We start from the raw sequence: 12582 nt of genomic DNA, 5'->3' as shown, positions 1-12582 counted from the left end.
CTTTTGCCTCTCTCGTAAGCCTTGTCGATGCATTTCCTCATATGACAGAAGGAATTTTTGTTCACTCTCAATAGTCTCTGTGCGTCATCTCCTGGCATGCATACTCGCTCCAATGCTTCTGAGTAACTCGAAAAATCTTCATCTTCATCTCCAGGAGGCGCTAAGCAAAACCTTTGTATTAACGGAAGAATGCAAATAGCGAGGCATAAGAGGACAGCAAAACAAAGCAAGAGGGGCACAAGAAAAAGCGCGAAGCCTGCCATCAATTCTAGGAAATATATCAATCCTAAAATACCTATTCCCATTAGTACCACCGCTTGAACAGCTTTATTCTCTATCTTGTTCACTAAAACTTCACTTGTCAAATAGATTTGCCTTATCCAGTCCTTATCAAGTATACTTGGAACACTTTGTTGAGACAACTCAAGGCTAACGAAATATCTGTAGGATACAACAAACCATCCTAGAATAATGAAAATCCATTGAGTTATAAACAGCGGGTATGGTCCGGGCTCGTGAGAGCTCATAAATATAACCTTGGCTCCCATGAACACGACATTAAATGTTACCACATATGCTACTAGGCAAGGGAAATTTGACCTGTTGAGCACATATTCCGGCTGACAGACACGTGCCACAATCCATGATTTTAGCATCTCAGATCGGCAGGTGTCGAAAGGAATTTCAGCTAAAGGAATTTTGAGGGCTAAAGGTATCCTGCTGGCCAGAATATAACGGATGAATCGACCACAGCTGATCACCCAGACTATAGTAAAGGACAAAAAAATGAATAATTGTAACAAAACTAGATCTGATGCAATTAGCCAAAACCCACTTTGGCCCTTAACTTGGTTGCCCTTGTCTCTAACCCGAGAATGAAGGGCAACATACAATTCAGTGGCGATATGAGTGGACAAACTAGTAAGCAAGGCAGCTATACTTGTCCAAAATCCACTAGTAGAGGCTAAACCAGGCAGTAAATAGCCTACAAATACAATGAGGACGAGCCTGGATGAATCTATCGACACTTGTCTAGAAAGCAATAGTTCCAACTGGTGCTCTTTGTGGTTGCTTTCTATGCTCACGTTCTGCACATCCAAGTATCCAACCAATTGGAGGAGGAGGGCATAGATGACAACAGCATATCCAGGAAGCCATTTTGCCCCTCTATTGTATGCCTTCCATACATCAAAGATCATGCACGCTGCTAGAACAACTACGCCTACAAACAGTAAGAACTCATCACTGACTTTGTGTGCCATTGCCCTTCACACTTTAATTTCAAAGCCACACAAAAGACTTGCAAGGCTATTCTACCACCTCACCTTGCTTTGCCTACCCACTTCATCCCATATTTATGGATAAACAAATTTGAAATCCATCTTCAAATTATTCTTTTCCCTCTCGTTGCTTTACTTTATTCCATTCCTGAAGTACAATCCGGTTTCGTATTGCTCCAGTAAAATGCAGTTAATCGAAATAAACCACAAATCAAAGTTAAATCAATCTTGTAATCTTTTCCTTAGTATTATTACAGCATGTTCTATTCTAAAGTAAAATCAGGTTTCCTGTTGCTTCCGCCAAACGCAGTTACCCCGCCCAAAGGCCCTGGCTTAACCAGCACACACGAAGCTTTGACCGCGTAGGTGGCTGGTGTGGGCCCATCTAGCATTCTGTCCCTTTTTCGTTTTTTATTACGCTTGTTTTAACTCTTCTCGGGGATAGTGACAGCTTCAGTTTGCTCAGTTAGCCAGTGACACCGACAGCTGCAGTGACAGCTTCAGTTTGCTCAGTTAGCCAGTGACGCCGACAGCTGCAGTTAATTTGAATTTCATTTTTAAATTTGCACTCCCGCCTATGAAAAGTGATTATTACTTTACCTGCTCATTTCAGGCAACGGCTAAAGGGTAAACTATTTTGTACCGCTAGTTAAAATTATAGGTATATTAAAGTTAGGGTTTTCAAATTAAAGATTAAAAACAATTGAACATGGAAATAACATTTGTTTTCCTTTAGAACATTTGAAGGCAACCTAAACTAACTTTAAAGATTGCTCGAATCAAATAATAATAAAATACTACATCAATTATTTTTATAAAAAATAAATATGAATTATTATTTTTAATTTTTAGATTATGTTTAATTTTTACAAATTTCAGCAAATTAAAATATTAACCTCTGATTCTTTATGCACATCCAATTAAATTAAATCATATAATATAAAATGAATTGTAGTTTAAAAAATGATTAAAGTCTCACGGCCGAAAAGAATTATTTGTTGCATGGCATGGAGGGCACAAAATATTTGGAAAGGGTAGGATGATTTGATAGCCGCCATTGAGGGCACAGATCATGGTCACGCTCCGCTAGAAATTCACTGATGGCAAGGCAGGGTACATGCTAGGGCTAGTGGCTGGGGTAAAGAAAATAGTTTACCCTTTAGCCGTTGCCCTCATTTCAGTCCAATTAGAGCATTTGAAGCCAAATTTAAAAATGAAATTCAAATTAACAATTCCCGTCTGTTCCCTTCCATCTATCCTGTAATGTCAGTCTCCTGTCGGACCTCAGTATCCATTCATTTTCATTTGATTTGATGGAAATGAAGATTGCTTTATTTGCATTGACATGCTTGCAGAATGCCATTGTATTATATGGCACATGTACGAAATATTCGGTGCAGGGCAACACTTCGAATTTTGCTAAATAAAATATGTTACAAATGTAAATGGCAGAAAATTTGAATGAATTAATCAGAGATCAAACTAATCTATATATACAAAGAGGAGAGTCGAATAGAATAGAAACATTCTATTCTAGACTATACTAAATATTAGAAACATTCTAATATTTACAGAGATATAATAAGATACAATAGTGAGCATTAAAAGGAAACATGAAGGTTATTTTAATACCTCCCCTTAATGCTCAATCTATTTACTACACCAATAGATCCCCTGAATTTAACAAACTTGTCAGGACCAAGGGGTTTAGTGAAAATATCTGCTGATTGCTCTGAGGTAGGAACATAGCGTAACTGAATAGATCCATCTTCTACTAATTGTCGGATGTAATGGCAATGAAGCTCGATGTGCTTGGTTCGTTCATGAAACACTGGGTTCTTGGCAAGTTTGAGTACGCCCTGATTGTCTGAAAACAAAGAAGTCGGACCTCCTTGAGGAATATGCAGATCTGCAAGCATCTGCCGGAGCCAAACTGCTTCACAAGCTGCCTTGACAGCTCCTCTATATTCTGCTTCTATAGAGGAGAGTGCATGTGCCTGTTGCTTCTTACTGGTCCAAGTAACTGCTACAAATCCGATACTAAACACATAGCCAGAAGTAGATTTCCTATCATCAACTGAGCCGGCCCAATCGGAATCAGTGAATCCACTGAGCTGAGGAGTAGTACTCCTTGTGTAAAGAAGACCATAATCTGAAGTACCATGTACATAGCATAACACACATTTCGCTGCAATCCAATGATCAGTCTTGGGGTTTGTCATGAACCGTGAGATGTAGCTGACTGCAAAACTGAGATCAGGTCTAGTAGTAGTAAGGTAGATGAGACTACCTACTAGCTGCCTGAAGAGTGTTTCATCTACAGGAGGAGAAACAGATTGTGCGGACAATTTCAGACCAGTCTCCATAGGAGTGGAGGCAGATTTGCAATCCTGCATTCGAAACCTATCAAGAAAACTTCTAGCATACTTGGACTGAGACAAAAAAATGCTGTTGTCAGTCTGCCAAACCTCAATACCTAAACAATAATGAAGCAATCTGAGATCTGTCATATCAAAAGTTCTGCATAGATCCTGTTTGATTTCTGAAGTCAAATGTTCTGAATTTCCAATAATGATCAAATCATCCACATAGACAACAAGAAAAATAATATCATTACCAGAGTGTTTAATATACAGATTACTGTCTGACGGACTACGCTGAAATCCTTGAGTAACCAAGTAATGATCAATCTTTATGTACCAAGCCCTAGGGGCCTGTTTAAGACCATAGAGGGCCTTCTGGAGTCTACATACTTTGTGTTTTGAACCAACAACCTTAAAACCTGGGGGCTGCGTCATGTAGACTTCTTCCTGTAATTCACCATTGAGAAAGGCGCTCTTCACATCCATCTGATGAACTTTCCAACCATACTGAGCTGCAATTGCAAGAAGAATGTGAATAGTGCTCATTTTGGCTGTCGGTGCAAATGTCTTCTCATAATCAATGCCTTCGCGCTGGGTGAATCCTCGAGCAACAAGTCTAGCTTTGTATTTGTCCAAGGTACCATCTGTATGGTACTTGACCTTATAGACCCATTTACAGCTAATGGGTTTCTTCCCAAGAGGAAGATCTGAAAGAACCCAAGTGTGGTTCTTTTGAAGACTCTGAAGCTCAGAATCCATTGCTTGTTCCCATTCTGGAATTCCTTTGGCCTCTGCATATATCTGGGGCTCAGGGATACTGTGGATGTTGGCCATAAGAGCTATATTAACTATGTTGTACTGAAGGCTCTTATTTCTGGAGCTTTTACCCTCAATGAGTTCATCAGGACGAAGATCACTAAGCGTTTGAGCCCACCATTTTGGCCGAAGAGTCGAGGAGCTAATATCAGATGCTGTCGGAATAGTTGGAGAAGCAAGAGCAGGAGTTGTACTATCTGGAAGTGACTGAGGTGGTGTATCAGTAGCATCAGATGACTCATATAAAATAGAAGAACCTAAGTCAGAGATTGTTGAAGACTGAATCTCGGAATGTGGTGGGGAGTCAGAGAGCGAAAATGGTCCAAATTCCTCATCAAACACAACATCACGACTGAAGATTAAACGATCAGTATTTACATCAATCAGTCTGTAGGCCTTATGTGTGTGACTGTATCCTGTAAACATAAGTTTCTGGCTTTTGGAATCCAACTTAGTGCGTTTGGCATCAGGAATCCATACATATGCCAGAGAGCCAAAAACTTTCAAATGGTTGATCCTAGGTTTGCGACCAGACCAGGCTTCCTCAGGAGTCTTATGATTAACTGCAAGGGTGGGTGACCGGTTAAGAAGGTAGACAGCTGTGGATATTGCTTCTGCCCAATATTTTCTGGGAACATTTCTATGTTCTAGCATAGCCCTAGCCATTTCTGTGATGGTACAGTTTCGACGCTCTACAACACCATTTTGCTGAGGGGTGTGAGGTGTGGTGAACTGACGTCTAATGCCATCAGTAGTACAGAAGGCAGAGAAAGAAGAAGAACAGAATTCCCCCCCATTATCGGTCCTAAGAGTACGGATGGAGGAACCAGACTCTTTTTCTACTAGAGCTTTAAACTGCTGAAATTCAAGAAAGGCATCTGATTTTTGCTTAAGAAAATATACCCACATTTTGCGACTGAAATCATCCACAAAGAGTAAAAAATACCTGTTCCCAGTAATAGAAGGAATATTCATAGGACCACATACATCACATGGACTAGCTGGAGTACTCTGTATGCCCGCCATGTTTCACCATTCTTAAATGGTGTCTTATGTTGCTTCCCTGCTTGGCAAGCTCCGCAAACGCGATGGTTCTTGGTCTGAATATTAGGTAGGCCATGGACTAAATTATCTCGAGCAAGTTGTGCTAGATATTGAATGTTCAAATGACCGTATCGTTGATGCCAGAGACTGCTAAGAGCGGATGATTCGGCGATGAAGGCATGCTTAAGGGAATCGCCTGAATCTACAAGCCTATAAATACCATGATCCTCAAGACCGGAAGCAAGGGTAGTGCGAGAAGCACGATCAATAATCGAACACTTATTTCCACTGAAAACGACATCCAACTAAGGGGAGTGCTTTATAATCTGACTAACAGACAGAAGATTATGTTTCATGTCAGGAACATAACATACATTGAGAAACATGAGTTTTCTTCCTCCAGTCTGAATCTGAACATTGCCCTTGCCGACAATATTGTATTCTTCACTGCCTCCAAAGATTACTGAGTCAAAATAGGGAGTGAATTCAACAAACCAATCACGCCTATGAGTGAAATGTCGGGAGGCACAAGAATCGATGTACCAGGCAGAAGATTTCACATGATTTGCAGGTATGCTGGCCATAAAGGCATGGTAGATAGATTCTTTCTGCTCTGAGTGTTGGGTAGCATTGGCGTACTATTTAATTGAGTCCGACTTCTGATGCTGCTGATACAAATGCTTATAATATGTGAATATTTCAAATGGCACAAACTTCGAGGTGAGAAAATGAAAGATCCAGAAAAATTGGAGAAGTACCCAGAAAAGAGCTCAAAAAACCCAAAAATAAAGTGTTGTCAAAATTCGGATCCGTTGGCTCAAAAATCGAGGCACAAAAAATGAGGCACCCACAAAAATCTGATAAAGACCCATTTGAGATTTCAAAAAACCCACCAAGAATATGTGATCAGAAAATTTTTGGAGGTCAAAAAACTAGGGTTTCGAGCAAAAACCTAGTCGGCAGCTTTGAAGGTCAGATTTGCAGGAAAAATGGCAGATATAGGCAGATTTTGGAACAAGCGGATTTGAGATAGACGGATCCAGGCAGATAAGGGCGGATTGAACACGTTTTCACTCACACAAAATGCCGAGTTGCAAAAAAATGGCGAGTTGCAGAAAAACGACGGTAGAAACCCTTGATTTGTAGAAGATCAGACGTGAGCCAAAGAAACCTACGATTTAAAAAACGTGAACTCGGGATTTGCAGAATGAATTTCAGATTTCTCATAACAGAAACCTTAGACGGGTTGTAGAGAAAATGGCAGAAATAATTTCGAAATTTAGAGCAGATAATTTCGAAAGAAATTATAAACTATTCAAAACCATTTGAAGCAATAGCTCTGATACCATGTTACAAATGTAAATGGCGAAAAATTTGAATGAATTAATCAGAGATCAAACTGATCTATATATACAAAGAGGAGAGTCGAATAGAATAGAAACATTCTATTCTAGACTATACTAAATATTAGAAACATTCTAATATTTACAGAGATATAATAAGATACAATAGTGAGCATTAAAAGGAAACATGAAGGTTATTTTAATAAAATATACTTCTTTCACTCTTTAGAACGTTGCCAAATTTAGAATTAGTTTTGAAATAAATTTTTTAAATGTCTCTGGTGCTGCTATGTAAAATATAGTTTTCTAATTATGTTAAATAACCTATCAGCTTCTCTAACATTATCTAATCTTCTAAGTTGATAACTTAAAAAATTGTGGATCAGATATTTGTACCAACATATACTGGGTAAAATTTATGTTTAATTATCTGTGGTATATTATATATTATTTTTAAAGAGAGTGCATATTTTTTTATTTCATTAAGATAATAGAATATAATCTTGTATATAAATAGTGAAAAATATATAATATATATGTAAGCTAATTTCTTTTAATCTAATAATACAGAGATTTTCTAATTGTTTTATTCAAAATATTCTTCTTTAAAGTTTTATGGCAGATTCCAGACATATCTTGAAGGACATTTCTATTGTACATACTTTATATGTGTGTGTGGAGAGAGAGGAGTAAAAACAAGTGTCAAATAGTTATTATAATTTTAATTGGTAATGTATTATATGAGGTAGAAATATTAAATACTAATAAAACTTAGTGAATCAATAGTACTAGGCTAGTACAACAAGATTATAGATTTCTTGAAGACAAAAAATGGTATGGTTAAAAGGAATCGATAAAAAAAATTCTTTATAATTTTAATTAGAAAGTTGAAAAGTTTGAATGTACAACTATTTATGACTAACTCAAAAAGATTGGTATACGTGATTGAATTAACATTTTTCTGAAACTATAATTGTTTATGATAGAAAAAGTCATTCGGTATAAATGCAACTTAATCCTCTCAACCAATTTAACAATAAGATTTATCACTACCTCCACTTGAAGTCTCTCTCTCCAAATAAAGACTTTAAGAACTTCATCAAGTTCAATTATTAGCTAAATATGTCATATCAAAGAATAATTCGCCGTAAAACCATTTAAACTTAATTTTGTTTCAGCTTTCAATGCCTTTGCATTATGTTAAAGTCTTCAATCCGGTTTTCATAAATTAGTTATACAATTATTTAATTAATAAAATATTAATTTAGAGTTTACTCTTTCTTTTTTAAATGAAGACATAAATATCACACATATCTATTAAAATGATTATATTCTCAATGAATCTACCAAAAATTAAGTCTTGCTTCCACAATATATACTATATCTAATAATATTTCATTTTATTTTTCTTCAATATTCTGAATTATGTTTATTTAAATATAAATAAATAAAACAATTGAAAAATCACAATTTCAACATAAAAATTATTAATTCACTTAAATTATTTTAGGAAAAAATCATGTTAACCTTTTTAATTTCCAATCTAACAATACAATAGGTCAATCACTTTATCTCTAATAATTCAACAATACATATTTTTTAAATTGAGAATATGCAATTTTTGAACAAATAAAATATTGAATCACTTCAAAAGTCTCACTCTCAATTAACGAGAGCAAATTTGACAGCCGGTCAACCTCCCATGTCCTATTTAAGATGTGTCATGATTAATACTTTGAAAGTCTCACTGTCATATACTTTATTATTATTGCAGTATTTGTCTTAGGCAAAATATCATTATATTGAGTTGAGACAATTAATGAGGTATTTTGAACCAATAAAAACTAAGTATTTTTCAATAATTTCACTCTTTCTAAAGGTAAGATGTTTTTCTATTAAAATAGTATATTAAATAAATTATTTATTTGACATGTGATTGGCTAAGATCTTTTGGTATCATAGAACCCAAGCTAACACCAAATTTACATTAGAAAGTACTACTATTACTTTAGAAAGTATATATATGATTGATTTATAAATAAGATTATTGTGCATATATTATAGATTTTCTTTATGATTTCTAATTTTGAAGAGGTTAAGATATGTTGTTCAAGTTTGATCAATGTACAAATTTTTGAATTAAAAAATTTGAATAAATTTATATTATTTAACAAAATTATTTAAGACTTAAATTTTTTAAAATATTTATAATATTAGCTATTATTTAACTTAATATTAAAGTAGAAAATATTTAGTAAAAAGGAGAGTAATCTATAAATTGAAATTATTAAATTTTAAAATACAATTAAGAAATAAAAAATAATGTAAATTAGAAAATTTTAACTTTTTATTTGGTTATAAGAATTACAAAACTATTTTTATATTTAATAAATATACAAATACTTACATTCTTTAATATCTTACATAATTATTTTAAATATTTAAAATTATATAAAAATATTATTAAATTTTTGTTTAAACTTAATAAAAAATTTCCTTTGAAATATGAAATTTTAATAAATAAATTTAAAAAATAAAAATAAATTTAATATATAAATAACTATTTCATTAATACTTTTAATTTACAAATTTATTTTAATAATTTTATTAAATTATTTAATATTGAATTATATTTTATTAAATATGAGAACTATAATCAACTATTAGAAACATTAAATACTTTGGTCCAACCATGCAAGCTATACTATCCTTTTTGGCTCACATTGTCAATGATAGGAGTAAAATGATAGGAGTAAAAATAATTGTTTTTGGGAAGATTTAAAAATAGAAAAAAGTGATTTCAATATTAAAACGAGGTAATTTTACTTTATTTTCTAATAGACATGTCTAGAATGTGTCGTATAATGACAATCTGTTGAAAATTGGAGAGAGGCAAAATAGACAACATATATTCTACTAATAGGTTATTTAACAGAATTAGAAAACTATATTTTACATAGAAGCACTAGAGACAGTTAAAAAAAAATATTTCAAAACTAATTCTAAATTTGGCAACATTCTAAAGAGTGAAAGAAATATATTTTATTTAGCAAAAATTGAATTGTTGCCCTGCACCAAATATTTCGTACATGTGCCATACAATACAGTGGTGTTCTACAAGCATGTCATTGCAAATAAAGCAATCTTCATTTCCATCAAATCAAATGAAAATGAATGGCTACTGAGGTACGACAAGAGACTGACGGTACAGGACAGATGGAAGGGAGCAAACGGAAATTGTTAATGGCACGGTGCAAATAAGTTGCACCATAATCGATGCCCTAACTGAAGTTGTCACTATCCCCAAGGAGAGTTAAAACAAGCATGATAGAAAACAGAACAGGGACAGAATGCTAGATGGGCCCACACCAGCCACCTAAGCGGTGGAAGCTTCACGTGTGCTGGTTAAGTCAGGCCTAAATGGAGATATGCGATGATGACACACAAAAAATCAATGTTGAGATTGTTCTTCAATTTTTTCCTTGGCATTAAAGGTTATTCTATTCTAATTAATCAGCTCATAGTTAAAGGGTATTCTATTCTAATGAGTCTGATCATAAAGTAAAGGTTATTCTGTTCTAAAACAACAAAAGCTCTTTGAGAGCTTGAGTCCTTGCCTTGTGGGGTTATAAGAAATGTCTTGGAATATTTATGTGGAAGCCTAGTAGTGGAAGATGTAATGGTTGAAATTATTTTTTTACAAATATTATGTAATTGTTTGAATTATGGGTATAGTTGCATTCAATGTTTTACATACAAATTCACATCAAAAGTTAAAATCACATTGTAATTATTATTTTTCCAAACTAAAGAATGTCATCTTATGAAATTTATAAATAAAAATAGAAATTTTGTATCAAAGTGATCATAATCAATTGCATCGAAGTTAAATATATTTTTCGTATTTTTATTATAAATTTATATTTATTTATTTATTTATTTTTAAATTATTTTTTGAAAACAACAATTATATTCTTTCTATCTAATTATATAAAAAGTATAATTTAAATATTAAAAATGTGAAAATAGTTTTTAAATTAATTATCTTCTCTATACGATCTTAGTAAAAGAAAATTGATGCCACCATAAAGCAAACAAATAAAATAAAAACTTAATTGAAAAAATAAAATCTAATAGAAAAAATAAAATCTCACTCAATTCGTAAAAATATATAACATAAAAAAAAAATCTTAATACCAACATTTTCTATTTTGAATTAACAAAAATATTAAAATTAATGAGTAATAATATATAAACTATAATTAAGTATAATGAGGATTGGTTAAGGTTTTTATTCAAATCAATAACCTGAGAAAAAATATTTAAATGGGGTAAAATAACAAATTCTCAGAATAGAAGGAAAAAATATTATTTTTAAAAATAATTTTCTCATGAGCCTTGGTAGTTTTGAACCTATGCGAGGATTATATTTTCAAAAAAAGATAGCTAGAGTTGAGCATATATCTAACCTCATTTAATTATATTTATAAATATTTTTAAAAACAAGTAGAATAAAATAATAGAAAAACATTTTTTTTTATTTAAAACTTTCAACCTTAAAATGACCTTAACATTAAAAGAAAACAGACAAATATCATTTAAATAAAATTTGGTTTCATTTCAAGCTCTTGTGTTGCCACATCACTAGAATGGTTGATTGCTTTATGAACAAATGTATAGTGAAAATTTTGAAAAAATAAAATTATAGTTATTAAATACAACTTAGAATATTAAAGTTAATATTAACATCATTGAAAAATAATTTATAAATAAATTAAAAGTAAGAATCAAGTACTTTTATACATATAGAATATATTAAATATTCAACCTAAAATTCTAAATTCTCAAAAACATAATTTAAAAAAAAAGACTCCACATGAAATCTAAATACCTTCAAATATTTATTAATAAAAACAACTTATATTAAACTTTTCACTTTTGTTTCAATCTTTTAAAAATAAAATAAAATTAGGCTTTGAGATCTTCACTACCTTTTTATATTTTCACATCATGACATCTTACTTTGTAGCGTTATTAATTTCAATTCTAATTAGAGGGGATCATTCAATGTCATTTTCAAGAGAGAGAAATGGCCACCGGCTCTAATTCTTATCTTTCCGACTCAAGCAGCATTTCTCTTGGCCAACACTAAAACTTATTTAAACTTGGCATTATAAACCGTCCACCAAATTGGTATATATTATCCTTTCTTGCCTTCCATTAAAGGGAATGACGTGGTAGTTTACATGTTCAACAAATTATGTACCAATCTGAAAAAATGTCATCAAGAGTTGTGCATTCAATGATTCGTGTTACACATGTAACGGTGAAATATTAAGCACACCTATCCATGTTACCGTGCATTTAATTAAGGAGAATAGCAGATCGTGACAAACATTTAACATTTATTTCATCCTTAGCGCTTCTTTTTTTAACTTTTTTTCATTCCAGAAAATACTATTATTTCCCCAGAAAAAATGGCCACAGGCCAATGAGAATTAAGAAATTAGACCAGTGTATATCAATTAAAATATCATGCTCACAACCTTAGTTTTGAATATATTTTTGGGATTGAAAATTTAATAACAATTAGAATGGGGGGTCTAATGAAAACATTAGTACCCTACCTTATATAAGGCAGGGACTAATAAGTCCATTAATTAAGATTGATAAACATAACTAGAAGTCATTACAACCTTTGCCACAATAAAAGGAGGACACTGTTAATGATGGGGA

This window comes from Cupressus sempervirens, chromosome 1 (genome assembly GCF_028749045.1).
Source record: "Cupressus sempervirens isolate cs-2001-9-10 chromosome 1, ASM2874904v1, whole genome shotgun sequence".
NCBI lineage: Eukaryota > Viridiplantae > Streptophyta > Pinopsida > Cupressales > Cupressaceae > Cupressus > Cupressus sempervirens.
This window is presented reverse-complemented; position numbering follows the sequence as displayed.